The following is a 15,974-nucleotide window of genomic DNA, read 5'->3' as shown; positions in this document are numbered from 1 at the left end:
TTTCTTTCTTTAAAATTTTGGGAGGCAGTCTCTTCTAACAGACCAAAATACACCCAAAACCAAGTGTGTGGCTCTTTTCTATTCACCAGCCTAATCATATATTATTTTTCTCCTTTCTTCTCTCCCCAGTTTCGGGTCTCTTCTGTTTTGGTGAGTGTACATTTTTGGGGGGACATTGCTAGCCTTTTAGTATTTTGTTCTCTCATTCATCTGTTCTTCTCTGGATGAAATGACAAGGCAGGAAAACTCACCTCAAAAAAAAAAAGACAAGAGCCAGTACCAACGGCTAGGGACCTAATTGATATGACATTATTAAGATGTCAGAATTAGAGTTCAAAATGACAATTATAGAGATGCTAGCTGGTCTTGAAAAAAACCCATAGAAGATAGTAGAGAATCCCTTTCTGGAGAAATAAAAGAACTAAAATCTAACCAAGTTGAAATTTTAAAAAAGCGATTAAGGAGATGCAATAAAAAATGGAGGCTCTAACTGTTAGGATAAATGAGGCAGAAGAGAGAATTAGTGATATAGAAGACCTAAGGATGGAGAAAAAAGAAGCTGAGAAAAAGAGAAGTAAACAACCACTGGACCACGAGGAGAGATTTCAAGAGATAAGTGATATCATAAGACAAAACAATATTAGAATAATTGGGATCCCAGAAGAAGAATAAAGAGAGAAGGAGGCAGAAGGTATATTGGGGCAAATTATAGCAGAGAACTTCCCCAATTTGGGAAAGGGAACAAACATCAAAATCTAGGGGAAAAGAGAATCCATCCTCAAAATCCATAAAAAGATGTCAACACCACATCATCTAATAGTAAGACTTACAAGTCTCAGTGACAAAGAGAAAACCCTGAAAGCATCTCTGGACAAGAAGTCTGTAACCTACAATGGTAGAAATATTAGATTGGCAGCAGACCTATCCACAGAGACCTGGCAGGCCAGAAAGGATTGGCATGATGTATTCAGGGCACTAAATGAGAAAAATAGGCAGCCAAGAATACTATATTCAGCTAGGCTGTCATTGAAAATAGAAGGAGAAATAAAAATCTTCCAGGACAAACAAAAACAAAAAGAATTTGCAAACACCAAGCCAGCCCTACAGAAAATATCAAAAGGGGTCCTCTAAGTGAAGAGAAAGCCTAAAAGTAACAGGCCAGAAAGGAACAGAGACAATATACAGTAACAGTCACCTTACAGGCTATACAATGGCCCTAAATTCATCTTTCAATAGTTACTCTGAATGTAAATGGGCTACATGCCCCAATCAAAAGACACAGGGTATCAGAATGGATAAAAAATACAAGACCCATTGTTATACTGTCTGTAAGAAACTTATTTTACACCCAAAGACACCTCCAGATTTAAAGTGAGGGGGTGGAAAACAATTTACACTGCTAATGGACATCAAAAGAAACCTGGGGTGGCAATCCTTATATGAAACAAATTAGATTTTAAGCCAAAGACTATAATAAGAGATAAGGCAGAACACTATATCATACTTAAAGGGTCTGTCCAACAAGAAGATCTAACAATTTTAAATATCTATGCCCATAGGAAATAGCCAATTATATAAACCAATTAAAACAAAATCAAAGAAACATATTGATAACAATACAATAATAGTAGAGGACTTTAACACCCCCATCACGGAAATGAACAGATCATCTAAGCAAAAGATCAACAAGGAAATAAAGGCTTTACATGACACACTGGACCACATGGACATTACAGAAATATTCAAAACATGCCATCCCAAAGCAACAGACTACAATACATTCTTCTCTAGAACACATGGAACATTCTCCAGAATAGATCACATCCTGGGTCACAAATCAGGTCTCAACCAGTACCAAAAGATTGAGTTCATTCCCTGAATATTTTCAGAACACAATGCTTTGAAACTAGAACTCAATCACAAGAGGGAAGTTGGAAAGAACTCAAATATAAGGAGACTAAAGAGCAACTTACTAATGAATGAATGGGTCAACCAGGAAATTGAAAAGGAATTTAAAAAAATTCATGGAAACAAATGAAAATGAAAACACAACTGTTCAAAATCTTTGGAATGCAGCAAAGGTCATCCTGAGAGGAAAGTATATAGCAATACAAGGCTTTCTCAAAAAACAAGAAAGGTCTTAAATACACAACCTAACCCTACACCTAAAGGTGCTGGAGAGAAAGAATGGCAAAGAAAGCCTAACCCCAGCAGAAGAGGAGGAATAATAAAGACCAGAGCAAAAACCAATGAAATAGAAACCAAAAGAACAGTAGAACAGATCAATGAAACTAGGAACTGGTTCCTTGAAAGAATTAAGAAGATTGATTAACCCCTGGCTAGACTTATCCAAAAACAAAAACAAAAAAGAGAAAGGAACCAAATTAATAAAATTATGAATGAGAGAGGAGAGATCACAACCAATACCAAAGAAATACAAACAATTATAAGAACATATTATGAGCAACTCTACACCAGCAAACTTGACAATCTGGAAAAAAATGGATGCATTCCTAGAGACATATAAACTAACAAAACTGAACCAGGAGGAAATAGAAAACCTGAACAGACCCATACCCAATAAGGAGATTGAAGCAGTCATCAAAAATCTCCCAACAAACAAGAGCCCCAGGCCAGACAGCTTCCCAGGGGAATTCTACCAAATATTAAAGAAGTAATACCTATTCATCTGAAACTGCTTCCAAAAAAAGAAATGGAAGGAAAATGTCCAAACTCATTTTATGAGGCCAGCATCACCTGGATCCCAAAACCACACAAAGACCCCATGAAAAAGGAGAATTACACACCAATATCCCTGATGAACTTGGATCCAAAAATTCTCACCAAAATACTAGCCAAAAGGATCCAACAGTACATCAAAAGGATTACTCACCACGACCAAGTGGGATTTATTCCTGGGCTGCAAGGTTGGTTCAACATCTGCAAATAAATTAATGTGATACAGTACAGTAAAAAAAGAAATAACAAGAAAAATATACTCTCAATAGATGCTGAAAAAGCATTTGACAAAGTACAGCATACTTTCTTGATCAAAACTCTTCACAGTGGAGGGATAGAGGGTACATGCCTCAATATCATCAAAGCCATCTATGAAAAGCCCACAGAAAATATCATTCTCGATGGGGAAAAACTGAGAGCTTTCCCCCTAAGGTCAGGAAGATTACAGGGTTGTCCACTATCACCATGGCTATTCAACATAGTACTAGAAAACCTAACCTAAGCAATCAGACAACAAAAAGAAATAAAATGTATCCAAATTGACAAAGAAGTCAAACTCTCACTCTTTGCAGATGATATGGTACTTTATGTGGAAAACCCAAAAGACTTCACTCCAAAACTGCTAGAACTCATACAAGAAGAATTCCGTGAAGTGTCAGGATATAAAATCATTGCACAGAAGTCAGTTGTATTTCTATACACCAACAACAAGACAGGAGAAAGAGAAATTAAGGAGTTGATCTCATTTACAGTTGTACTCAAAGTCATAAGATACCTAGGAATAAATCTAACCAAAGAGGCAAAGAATCTGTACTCAGAAAACTATAGAGTACTCATGAAAGAAATTGAGGAAGACACAAAGAAATGGAAAAATGTTCCATGCTGATGGATTGGAAGAACAAATATTGAGAAAATGTCTATGCTACCTAGAGTAATCTATACATTTAATGCAATCCCTATCAAAATACCAATGACTTTTTTCAAAGAAATGGAACAAATAATCCTAAAATTTATATGGAACCAGAAAAGACCCCGAATAGCCAGAGGAATGCTGAAAAAGAAAACCAAAGCTGGCAGCATCACAGTTCCAGACTTCAAGCTCTATTACAGAGCTGGAATCATCAAGACAGTATGGTATTGGCACAAAAACAGACACACAGATCAGTGGAACAGAATAAGAGAGCCCAGAAATGGACCATCAACTCTATGGTCAACTAATCTTTGACAAAGCAGGAAAGAATGCCAATAGAAAAAAGACAGTCTCTTCAACAAATGGTGTTGGGAAAATTGGACAGCCACATGCAGAAAAATGAAACTGGATCATTTTCTTACACCACACACAAAAATGGACTCAAAATGGATGAAAGACCTCAATGTGAGACAGGAATCCATCAAAATCCTTGAGGAGAACACAGGCAGCAACCTCTTTGACCTTAGCTGCAGCAACTTCCTCCTAGAAATATTGCCAAAGGCAAGGGAAGCAAGGGCAAAAATGAACTATTGAGACTTCATCAAGATCAAAAGCTTTTGCACAGCAAAGGAAACAGTCAACAAAACCAAACAACAACCAAGACAATGTGAAAAGATATTTTCAAATGACATATCAGATAAAGGGCTTCTATCCAAAATCTATAATGAATTTATCAAACTCAACACCCAAAGAACAAATAATCCAATCAAGGAATGCACAGAAGACATGAACAGACATGTCCACAAAGAAGACATCCAAATGATCAACAGATTCATGAAAAAGTGCTCACCACTCGGCATCATGGAAATACAAACCAAAACTACAATGAGATACCACCTCACACCAGTCAGAATGGCTAAAATTAACCAGTCAGGAAACTGACAGGTATTGGAGAGGATGTGGAGAAAGGGGAACCATCCTCCACTGTTGGTGGGAATGCAAGCTGATGCATCCACTCTGGAAAACAGTATGGAGGTTCCTCAAAAAGTTGAAAATAGGGCTACCCTATGACTGACCCAGCAATCGCACTACTGGGTATTTACCCTAAAGATACAAATGTAGTGATCCAAAGGGACACATGCACCTGAATGTTTGTAGCAGCAAAGTCCACAATAGCCAAATGATGGAAAGAGCCTAGATATCCACGAACAGTTGAATGGATAGAGAAGATGTGATAGACATATATGCAATGGAATACTATGCAGCCATTAAAAAGCCCTGAAATCTTGCCATTTGCAATGACATGGATGGAACTAGAGGGTATTATGCTAAATGAAATAAGTCAATTAAAGAAGGACAATTATCATATGATCTCAGTGATATGAGGAATTTGAGAAACAAGACAGAGGATCATAGGGGAAGGCAGGGAAGATGAAACCAGAAAGGGAGACAAACCATAAGAGACCCTTAATCTCAGGAATCAAACTGAGGGTTGCTGGAGGGGAGGGTGACGGGAAGAATTGGGTGGCTGCGTGATGGACATTGGGGAGGGTATGTGCTATAGTGAGTGCTGTGAATTGTGTAAAACTGATGAATCACAGATGTGTACTCCTGAAACAAATAACACATTATATGTTAATGATAAATAAATAAACAAAATAAATAAATAAATAAAAGAGAGAGAGCAGGAGCATGGAGAGGGACAAAGGGTGAAGCAGATTCCCCATTAAGCAGGAACCCAAATGTAGGGCTTAATCCTAAGACCCTGAGATCATGACCTGACCTGAAGCCAGATGTTTAACTGACTGACACCCAGGCACCCAGGAAATAAGCTTTGATATCTTAAAGAATTTCGCCTGCTTCATCCTTCTTCAATAATCTATGTGACTATTTGTTTTGCATTTCCATCTAAGTTTTAGAACGAATCAGTGAATTCCACAAAAACAAAAACAAAGAGCCAAAACCAAAAACAAAGAACCCTGCTGGGATTTTTTTTTTTAACTGAGAGGATTTCCATCTGAGAAGCATACCATATTTAGCACATTTGAGTTTTTCAATCCAGAAACATGGCTATCTCTCCGTTTGTTTGGGTCTTCTCCAAAGTCTCTACAGTTTTATACAAAATATGAAAGGAGTTTCACTCTTCTTTTCTTAGATTTATTTCTAGGTAATTATTGTTTTGTTTCTCATTTTATTGTAAATGATAACTTAAATTCATTTTCTGCTATTGATGGCATATAGAAATACAATTTATTTCTGTTTGTTGAGTTTATATCTAGCAACATTTCTAAACTCTTATGAATACTCACAACCTCTAGCTTCTTTTGTGTTTCTTCCCCACCATAGTCATCATGATAGTGTTTTATTCTTTTCTTTTCTTTCCTATCAATTGAATGATTGCCCTACTGTTTTAGCTAGTCCCACAGTTCAATGGAATAGCAATGTATTTCTTCCATTTTAAGTAGATGGGATTTCCTAGTTATCGTACCAGTACTCATTTTTAGCAAAATTTCACTGAGGTCAGAGAATATGCTCTATGCATCTTCAAACTTTTGAAATTAGTTGAGGCTCATTTTATGGTCAGCAAAAGGTAAATCTGTATAAATGCTCTTCTTTGCCTGTGCCTGGAAAAAAGTGTGCTCTGAGTTCCTGTGTGCAATTTCCTATACATATTTGTTATGTCAAATCTAGTAATCATGTGTTCAAAATTTGGATTGCTCATTTGGTCAATTACTGAAAGAGGTGTGTTAAAAAATCTCATGTTTGATTAGTATTTGTCTATTTCCTCAAGAGTTTCTCTCTACATGAAACAATCCACATTTGAAATGCCTATATTCTGGGGTTCCTGGGTAGCTCAGTCAGTTAAGTGCACCCAACTTGATTTCTGCTCAGGTCATGATCTCAGGGTCATGAGATTGAGCCCCGTGTTGGGCTCTGTGCTGAATATGGAGCCTGCTTGATTCTTTCTCTTCCTCTCCCCCTCATCCCCTCCTAAAAAATAAAAATAAAAATTAAATTGCTATATGCTACTGGCAAAACAAAGCTTTTATTATAATGAAGGAATCTTTATCTCAAGGTATGATTTTTGCCTTAAAGTTTAGTTGCTTGATATCTGTGTTACTTTTCTGTATTTGTGTAGTATTTACATATTATGCCTTTTCCAACCTTTCCATTTCAGTTATCTTGGATCTGTGTGTTTTTAATGTGGGCTTTGGGAACAGCATTCATTTGAATATTTTAAAAATCCAATCTACAATTGTTACCTTTTAAATCGAGTCTTTGGTTTTCTGGGGTCTCACTAAGATGTAAATATGTAAAGATTATGTATCCCAGTAAGGAATCACTGGGTTTCTTTCATCAATTCTAGAATATTCTCAGCTACTACCTCTCCAAATATTGTTTAGTCTTCCATGCTGCTACCCTTTGATCTTTACTTTTATTTTTTGCCTTTGTGTGCTTCCTTATGCATAACTTCTTTTAATATAATCCAATTTACCAATTCTCTCTTCTTCTGTGTCTAATTAGTTGATAAACCCATCTAGGGAGGTCTCAATTTTGACTATTGTAATGTTGAGTTCTGGAATTTTTATTTGATTCTTTTACATATTGCACTATTTTTAGTTTCTAGTATTTATTTCTAGTATCCTTGACAAAATTCTGAAGCTTGGCTTTTGTAAGTTAACATAAGAAACATGATTATCTTAGGATGCATGTCTATAATTCTTATTGTGGGTTTATTCTGATGGTTATTTACTTATTTTGGGGGGGTGGATAGATACCCATGATGTCTATTTTCCATGTGCACATTTTTGTTTATTTATTTATCTATTTATTCATTTATTCATTTATTTCCGTGCACATGAGCGGAAGCACAGGGGGAGGGCCAGAGGATAAGGAGAGAGAGAATCCCAAGCTGACTTCATTCCCAGCATGGAGCCCAATGCAGGGCTCAATCTCAAGACTCCAAAATCATGGCCCAAGCTAAAATCAAGAGTTAGTTGCTTAACTGACTGAGCCACTCAGGTGCCCCTCCATGTGCTCATTTTAAACTGAGTGCTCAAAATCGTATTTGAAAGAAAAGAAATAGGAGTAGTTTGAAGCCTCAGATATCAGTATAATGCTTTAGAGAGGTTTTATTTTTGCTTCTGCCATTTTCCTGTGGGTGATCCAGAATTTACTTGCTGGGTAAAGTTAGCAGGATCTGTCTGTCTCTAGAAAAGTTCTTCCTTTGGTATCTGTACTGGCCCAGATGAGACTAAACTAGTGACTTTCATTCTGTCTACTCTCTTTCATCCTAGGGAGTCAAAACTTTTTTCACAACATGTGATATGCCCATTTTGAATATTACTCACCTGGAAGACAAACTCATGGCAATATTCATATTGGGGGTTGGGCACAGATAATATATCCTGATGTTTACATGGAATTCCCTATTTAGTAGCTGGAAACACATCCTTTCACTTCTACTCAAAAAAGTACATCTGATAGTATATTATTATCTGAGTAATACTTACATAGTATCTAATTTAATTGTTTAAAAATAACTTTTAAAATTTTGATACTTTGTTATGAGTGGCATTGTTGACCCACCTTACAAATGATATCATTAAAACGACTTATGACACTGAGATTGACTATAAGGACGCTGGTAGCTGTTGTTCTATGACATTTCTAGATTATGTATAAGGTGGGTCAAATTACTTTTCAGTTATGGGCCAAGGAAACATTTCAAGCAAGTATAAGAGATAAAAGAGATTAACAATGAATCATACATTTCTTCGTAGCCTGTAAACAACATGCTGATAGACTGGACAGGGAGCAATTATTATTTTGCTATAAGTCCTAGCTCTTTTCTCATTTCACTCTTAGTGGAACAGATAAAATTACTTTGTACTATAACTTCCAGGAGTTTCCCCAGCCCCTGTAATAGGAAGAGTGAATATTACATGACTATTCCTCCTGGTAGATGACAATTTTCAAGCCTCATCTTGCCTTTTTTGGGGGGGCGGGATAATTCAAATCTAAATGAAATTTGAGTTTATAAAGTAGCTACATTTTATAACAATATCTGAATACTGTGGATTTGATGTTCTGTGGGTTATAAGAAGGAAGAGATAATCAACTTTCTGTATAAGGCTGGCCGGGAGAAAACAGATTTGGGTAGAACGACATCCTGTTAACTTTTAGAAATTGAAGGATAGCATGAGGGCCCTTGGGTGCCCAGTAAGAGAAGAGGGTATCAAAAATTTAAATAGGGGCGCCTAGGTGTTTCAATGGGTTAAGCCTCGGCCTTCGGCTCAGGTTATGATCTCAGGGTCCTAGGATCGAGCCCTGCATCGGGCTCTCTGCTCAGCAGGGAGCCTGCTTCCTCCTCTCTCTCTGCCTACCTCTCTGTCTACTTGTGACCTCTCTCTGTCAAATAAATAAATAAAATCTTTTTTAAAAAAAGCTTAAATAAAGTTTAAAGATTACAAAGCTGGGGCGCCTGGGTGGCTCAGTGGGTTAAGTCGCTGCCTTCGGCTCAGGTCATGATCTTAGGGTCCTGGGATCGAGTCCCGCATCGGGCTCTCTGCTCGGTAGGGAGCCTGCTTCCCTCTCTCTCTCTCTCTGCCTGCCTCTCTGTCTACTTGTGATCTCTCTCTGTCAAATAAATAAATAAATAAAATCTTAAAAAAAAAAAAGATTACGAAGCTACAATTTTGAAGCTACTTATCCCTCTAGTCTTCCTAAAAGTCTGAAAGAGTTGCCTTAGAGAGGCTTCAGGAAAGTTAAAGATTATCACACCTTCGCTCTCTATAGGGCTTTCTTGAGGGCAAAGAGAAATTAAGAAACTGGTTTTCCTCCATTTTCTGAGCTTGAAGAATTTGAGGCAATGGGACGAGCTAGAGATTTACAGGGTAACTGCTGTGTCAGAGGCAGAAATAATTCCTCCTCATGGGGATTCAGTTACTTGTTAACCCCTAAAACCAGTCCTTTCCAACAGAATGACTCCAAGAAGAGCATAATTTATAGTATGCTTTACAAGAGACACTGAATATTTCCACTTCTCTCTGCATATATTGATACACCTAATAAATCGGTATTATTGGGAAAAAGAAAAGTTTGTAAAAAATTAAAAATTTAGCAGAGGTTAATATAATATTTGCTTTGCCGTTTTCGTCATTCTTGTAGAGTTGAAGTTGACGATATTTGTTTGATGAACTCGGCTTGCTCAATAATTGTTTATTCATGTTACCACAGCCCTCATGCCTGCAGCTATATGCCTGGAACACTCCTGTGTGTTTGTGTGCCTACTTCTCAGCGTTTGGGTCTCAGCTCAAACATAATATTCTCAGGTTGATCTCTCCGCATAAAAGATGCGCGTCCCTCCATCTTTCTCTAAACATCATCCAGCTTGCTTCTTTTATTACATTTACTAGTACATGAAATTTACTATTATATGAACACTGGTTTATTCATTTACTTGTTTCATTAGCAAATAGATAACAGTGGAAGTGGAGAGGGAGGAAAGTAGATGGACTCAGATATAATTTTGAGGTAGAATGGCCTGTATTTGTTGGTAAATTGGGCATCGTGTCTGCATTGGTTGGGGAATGGGAACAGAGTTTAGGAATCAAAGAAGACTCCCAGGTTTCTAGCTTGAATAACTGATGGTACCATTTACTGAGTATGAAAAAATGAGGTGGGATGGCAACTGAGACTTATCCTTTGGGGTATTATTGAGTTTGAGATATAAGTATTGAGTTAGGTAAATAAAGAGGGATAGTAAGTATACAGTTGGATACATACATCTGAAACACAGAGAAGGAGTCTAGGCTGGAAAAATTAAGTCTGGAGGCAACAAGTACATCAACATGAAGATTGTATTGAAAACCATATGAAAGGATAACTCACTTCATGATAGAGGAATGGCTGGCAAGATGGCTGAGAAAGAAAAACGTGTATTTCCTTACTATTTACATAAAATTTTTTAAATGCACAAAACAACTGTATATATTTTACAAGAATATATATGAATAAAATGATAGAAATAACCACATTATAGTAGTTTTCTGGGGACCAAAAGGAGAAAAGGTGTAGGGGATGAATAGAAAAGGAGAAAATAAATGGTGAAATCAAATATGAATGAACCTTCTACTCCATAATGTGCTGTAAAGTTAAGAGCATGGTTAACTCAACCCTCTCTATGGTATATCTACTAAAAAATTTTAAAGAAAAAGGAAAGGTCTTCTGGGACTGAGCCCTGAGTCACTTCCTCATTCATGAGTGAAGACCTGGCAAGGAATACTATGAAGAAGTAGACAATGAATTCAGGGGAGAGTTCAAAATTACAAAGATCAAGAAAAATATGTCTAATGTCAATTGCATCAGTGTTGCTGAAAATACAGAAGACTGTCCGTTGGACCTGCACTGGGGTTACTGCAAGGGATTGGTGACCTTGACAAGAGCACTTTCAGGGCAGTGATGTTTACTGAAGGCAACTGGTGACAGAAGAAGTCCCTTTTATTGAGAGAATGAGAGGTGAAGCCAAGAAGACGGTGCATGAATACAGTATGTCCTAGAAATGGGGAGGTGGTTGGAGTGGGATGCAAATTCAAAGCAGGTTTGTTTTTCTAAACATGAGAGATAACAGAGCAACTTTACAGTATTAATTCTGGCAATGGTCCCATAAAGAGAAATAAACTGATGACAGAAGGAAAAGGGTGAAAATATAAGGAACATGTCTTTGTGAGGGTAGGGAATCCAGCACATTAGTAGAAGAATTGATTTTTTTTCCTTTATTTTCTTAAACACAGGGAGAGTATGTTAGCTTGTGTTGTTGTTACTGCTAATTTTAGTGTTTTTCAAGGTTATTGTATGTGCACATAACTTTAAGAATTAAGAAGTTCTAGATATTCTATATAGGCAGTGGTCACTCTCTATCCTTCTGCCATTTGTCCTCACAAAGATCCACCATTTCCAGCTCCAGGTACATGTCTGTGACTCTCAGTAACATGCCAGTACTATTTTATTATTTCTTGTTTCTTTTAGTTTGTGGTTTTAGGTCATGACTTCACACTATTCGAAATGAGGATTAATGTGTTTCCATTTCTCTTTTCTTAATTTTGGTTAGGTCCATATTCAATATTGGATTTATTATAACGGTGACATTCAAATTTAATAATGATTTTTTTTCCTTTCCTGAAAAATACAACTATTTTTATTTCTTGGCTTAAGAGTTGTCTTTTTTTTTTCTTTGCTGAATTTTCTAAGAGTTACCAGAAATTCAATTTCCAAATTCTTCCTCAATTGTCTAAATCTTTCATGAATATATATTCAAGGCTTTAAACATTTTGTATTCTGGGAGAAATAATCTCCTGAAGGCTCTGATTTGCTTCAGTCTGCCATGGCTGCTCTTTACGCAAAGTGCAAGCTGGCATAAGTTCATTTAGAGAATTTTCCATGTCCATGTTTCCTATGTTGGAGACTCTCTTTTCAGAAGCTCATGCCTGCCTTTCCTTGGTTTACTCCCCAGTGTGGGTAGAACATTTCTCTGGGGATTTTCTGAAAAAGGATAGATGGGAAGTAAATTTTTGAGACTTGCCCATGTAAAAATATTTTTATTCTAGACTCACATGTGATTTGGCTGGGTATAGAATATTAAAATTATTTTCTTTCAACAATTTGAAGACATCAATCCACTGCCCTCTAGCTTCCACTATTATTACTGAGAAGTCGTAAATATTCCTAATCCTCTGTAGGTGTCTTGTTTAATTTTCTTTCTGGAAACTCTTCTGAAGAGAAGAGTTCACAGAGTTCTAACATTTCTTGATGATATGATACGACTTACTTATCCCTGTGTTCCCAGTTGTTCTGAGCACTTGATAGGCTTTTATTATGAAAACTCACATCTGGTAGTTTTAAGATATTGTCTTAAATTTAGTTGTTTAATGGTTTCTGGTATAGTGTTTACCAAAATTATTGAGATGTTGGACATACTGACCTGTTTCTCTAATTTTATTAATACATGTCTCATATTTTCCTTCTCTTTGAGTATTTGCCCTACTTTCTGGAAGACTTTTACAGTTAAATCTTCCAACATTTCTACCAAGCTTCTACTTAAAAATTCCTTAGTAATCTCGCAGGCTTGGAGGTAACCTCAATTAGAATTTTCAAAGTCTTTACTTAGGATAATGAAGATATTTAGACTGATAAGAATCAAAAGTTACTATCAATTTTGTCAACAAGGTTTTAGATTTAGAATAGAGGAAGAAGAAAACTATTATATTGTTCACTTGGCTTTCACAGGAGGACATAGAGTCCCATAACTTGAGCACAAATAAAGAAACAGAAACACAAACTACACAAATGTCAACAAGAAGAAAACAGGTCAATATTATTATGGACAAAGTTCAAGGTAAAAAAAAATAAATGAAAAAAGCACAAAACAAAAAACTCATTCCACATGGATAAAAGGTTGTATGCGAAAATGAAAATAAACGGTGTCAATGATTAACTTAAAGGTATTTACATTACATTTTCAAGTAATATAATAATTGAACTAGCCATTGTATCCGAAATTTCAATTATTGCATAATGCCTTCAGAGTATACTTAATATTTTGTTTCAAATTGATGTGCATTTTATTTAAATAAAAATGTAACTTAAATTATGGTTGCAAATGGAAAAATCGGTTTCATTGATGAGTAGAAGGGAAACACAGAAATTATAGCTGAGGGGCATCTGGGTGGCTGAGTTGGTTAAGTGTCCAATTATTGGTTTCTGCTCAGGTCACGATCTTGGGGTTGTGGGACCGAGCCCTGCATTGGGCTCCATGCTGAGCATGGAGTTTGCTTGAGATTCTCTCTCTCTCCCTCTGCCCTTCCCCCTGCTTGCAAGCTCGTGCACTCTCTCTTTAAAATAAAATCTTGAAAAAAAATGGAAAAATAAAGAAATTGTAGCTGAATTCTATACCTATAGATGAAGTTTCACCAAAGACTTTTCTGCTATTTTTAAATACTTTATTTATTTATTTGACAGAGGGAGAGAGAGAGAGAGAGAGAGATCACAACTAGGCAGAGAGGCAGGCAGAGAGAGAGGGGGAAGCAGGCTGAGCAGAGAGCCAGGGGCTGGATCCCAGGACCCTAAGATCATGACCTAAGCCAAAGGCAGGTCCCCACTGAGCCACCCAGGTGCCCCCACTCTATTTTTACAAAAGGATATTAGCAAGTGTTAGAGAGGTATACAGTATACACCAGCACCAAAAAAGGACTCTTTCTTACTAAATCAGTAGGGTTAGAAGAAAACTGAAAATGGGATAATGATCAATATTACTTAATGTTACATTCCTAGCCCACCTACAATCACCAGGTACCACTTACATCCCACCCTTGCAGAAACTCTGAACTAGATTTCAAGGGACACACACACACACACACACACACACAATGAACTAAGTGAAAATAAGAATAAATTAACCAAAAAAGTGCATGTTAAAAAACTGAAAAAAAGAGTTAATATATGAACCCATAATTCCATCTAGAAAATTCAAATTATCATGGGAAGAGGAGCTGGGCTCCTCTGCTAACAAACTCCCAGTGACAACTGCCTTTTCTCTACTCTGAAAAATAGGCTTGCCAGAAGTCATGGGAAATTTAAAAAGTGTCTAGAACGACCAGTTACAACTTTTTAAAAATTACTTTTATGAGTTCTATAAAACCAATATGCAATATTCCTAGGGCTTAAGAGGAACAGCAAACAGGGTAAAGATAACTTGGGCATGGAGACCTAGGAAGAGGTGGGCTAGATGGGTAGCAGAACAGAGGGCCAACCTAGGGGGAAGTAATCCAGTATCCCCGGACTACCCCGCAGGGTTGCCAGCCAACAGGGATTTACACACATGACTCTTTATCTAAAGAGTCTTGATCTTCCTGAAGCAGGCAAAGACCTTGAATAGAGATGAGAATGAAGAATAAAATTGAAAATGCTCCCCTCCTAATGACAAGTACAACTGTACACCGTGTTCAGTCCAGACTGGAACTAAACCTATGAAACTCACCTGGGAATGGCAGCCAAAGGTGAAATTCTGAAAATGGGACATAATGTTATGAATGCTGAGCAAAAGGTTTAATTTAATTTACGTCATCTAATATTTCTGCTGCGGAAAGGTGACAAAGTGTAATGAAGAAAGTAAAAAGATATAAAAAAAGTGGGAAATCAAGAACTTTCAAACATATGCGCGGTGCTAGGGATTGTTGGTGATGTTCCTGCAGCTTTCTGTCAAACTGATGACACTGACACTACTACTGTCTTCACACTAACTTTTGTGTGGTTTGCTTCTAATGGTGAGAAGCCCAAGTGTGTGGGATAGGTTGTTTCGTAAAACCATTGCATTACCCTTTTTTTTTTTTTAAAGATTTTACTTATTTATTTGGCAGACAGAAATCACAAGTAGGCAGAGAGGCAGGCAGAGGCAGAGGGGGAAGCAGGCTCCCTGCTGAGCAGAGAGCCCGATGCGGGGCTCGATCCCAGGACCCTGAGATCATGACCTGAGCGGGAGGCAGAGGCTTTAACCCACTGAGCCACCCAGGTGCCCCGCATTATCCTTTGATTCTGAATTACAATATTTCTTGTATTCTGACCTTCTAACTTCTCCGTAACTCTTGGTTTCCCTTTTTCATAAGGCATTCTAGTAATTTCTGAATCAGCTGACAGAGGGAAGAAACACTGAGCTATAAAGAGTTCGGGTGAGGTTTTGGAGTTCTGACCATAGTGCAACTATCATGCTCACTCATTTAAATTTTGGTATTTGAAATATATGTAAGTCAAATTCATAAGCCACAGAATAACATAAGCAGTGCGACCCAGAGGTCTGGCAGCGACTACCTCTTGTGAGCCCGGCTTTGCAGGTCCTGGACTTCCGACTTCCAGACATCATCCAGTGGTTTATTTCATCATCAACTGTCAACTAGTTTCAAGCAACAAAGAGAAGCAAGACGAGATAAAACTGTGGGTCAGAAGCAATTTCGTATCAGCTCGTGCTTTTCTGTCACCACCTATTATACGAAAACAATACGCCTTTAATGTGAATATGTACATTATCAGTGCAGAAACCCCGGAGAACGTAAATGTAAATAACAGAAATCTAAAATCACCTGTAACTATAGACCTCGCCCTCACTACACTTGAAAAAACAGGCTGAGGGCGCCTGGGTGGCTCAGCGGGTTAAGCCTCTGCCTTCTGCTCAGGTCATGATCTCAGGGTCCTGGGATCGAGCCCCGCATCGGGCTCTCTGCTCTCTCGGGGAGCCTGCTTCCTCCTCTCTCTCTGCCTGACTCTCTGCCTA

Source organism: Lutra lutra, chromosome 15, assembly GCF_902655055.1.
Source record: "Lutra lutra chromosome 15, mLutLut1.2, whole genome shotgun sequence".
NCBI classification, from domain to species: Eukaryota; Metazoa; Chordata; class Mammalia; order Carnivora; family Mustelidae; genus Lutra; species Lutra lutra.
This window is presented reverse-complemented; position numbering follows the sequence as displayed.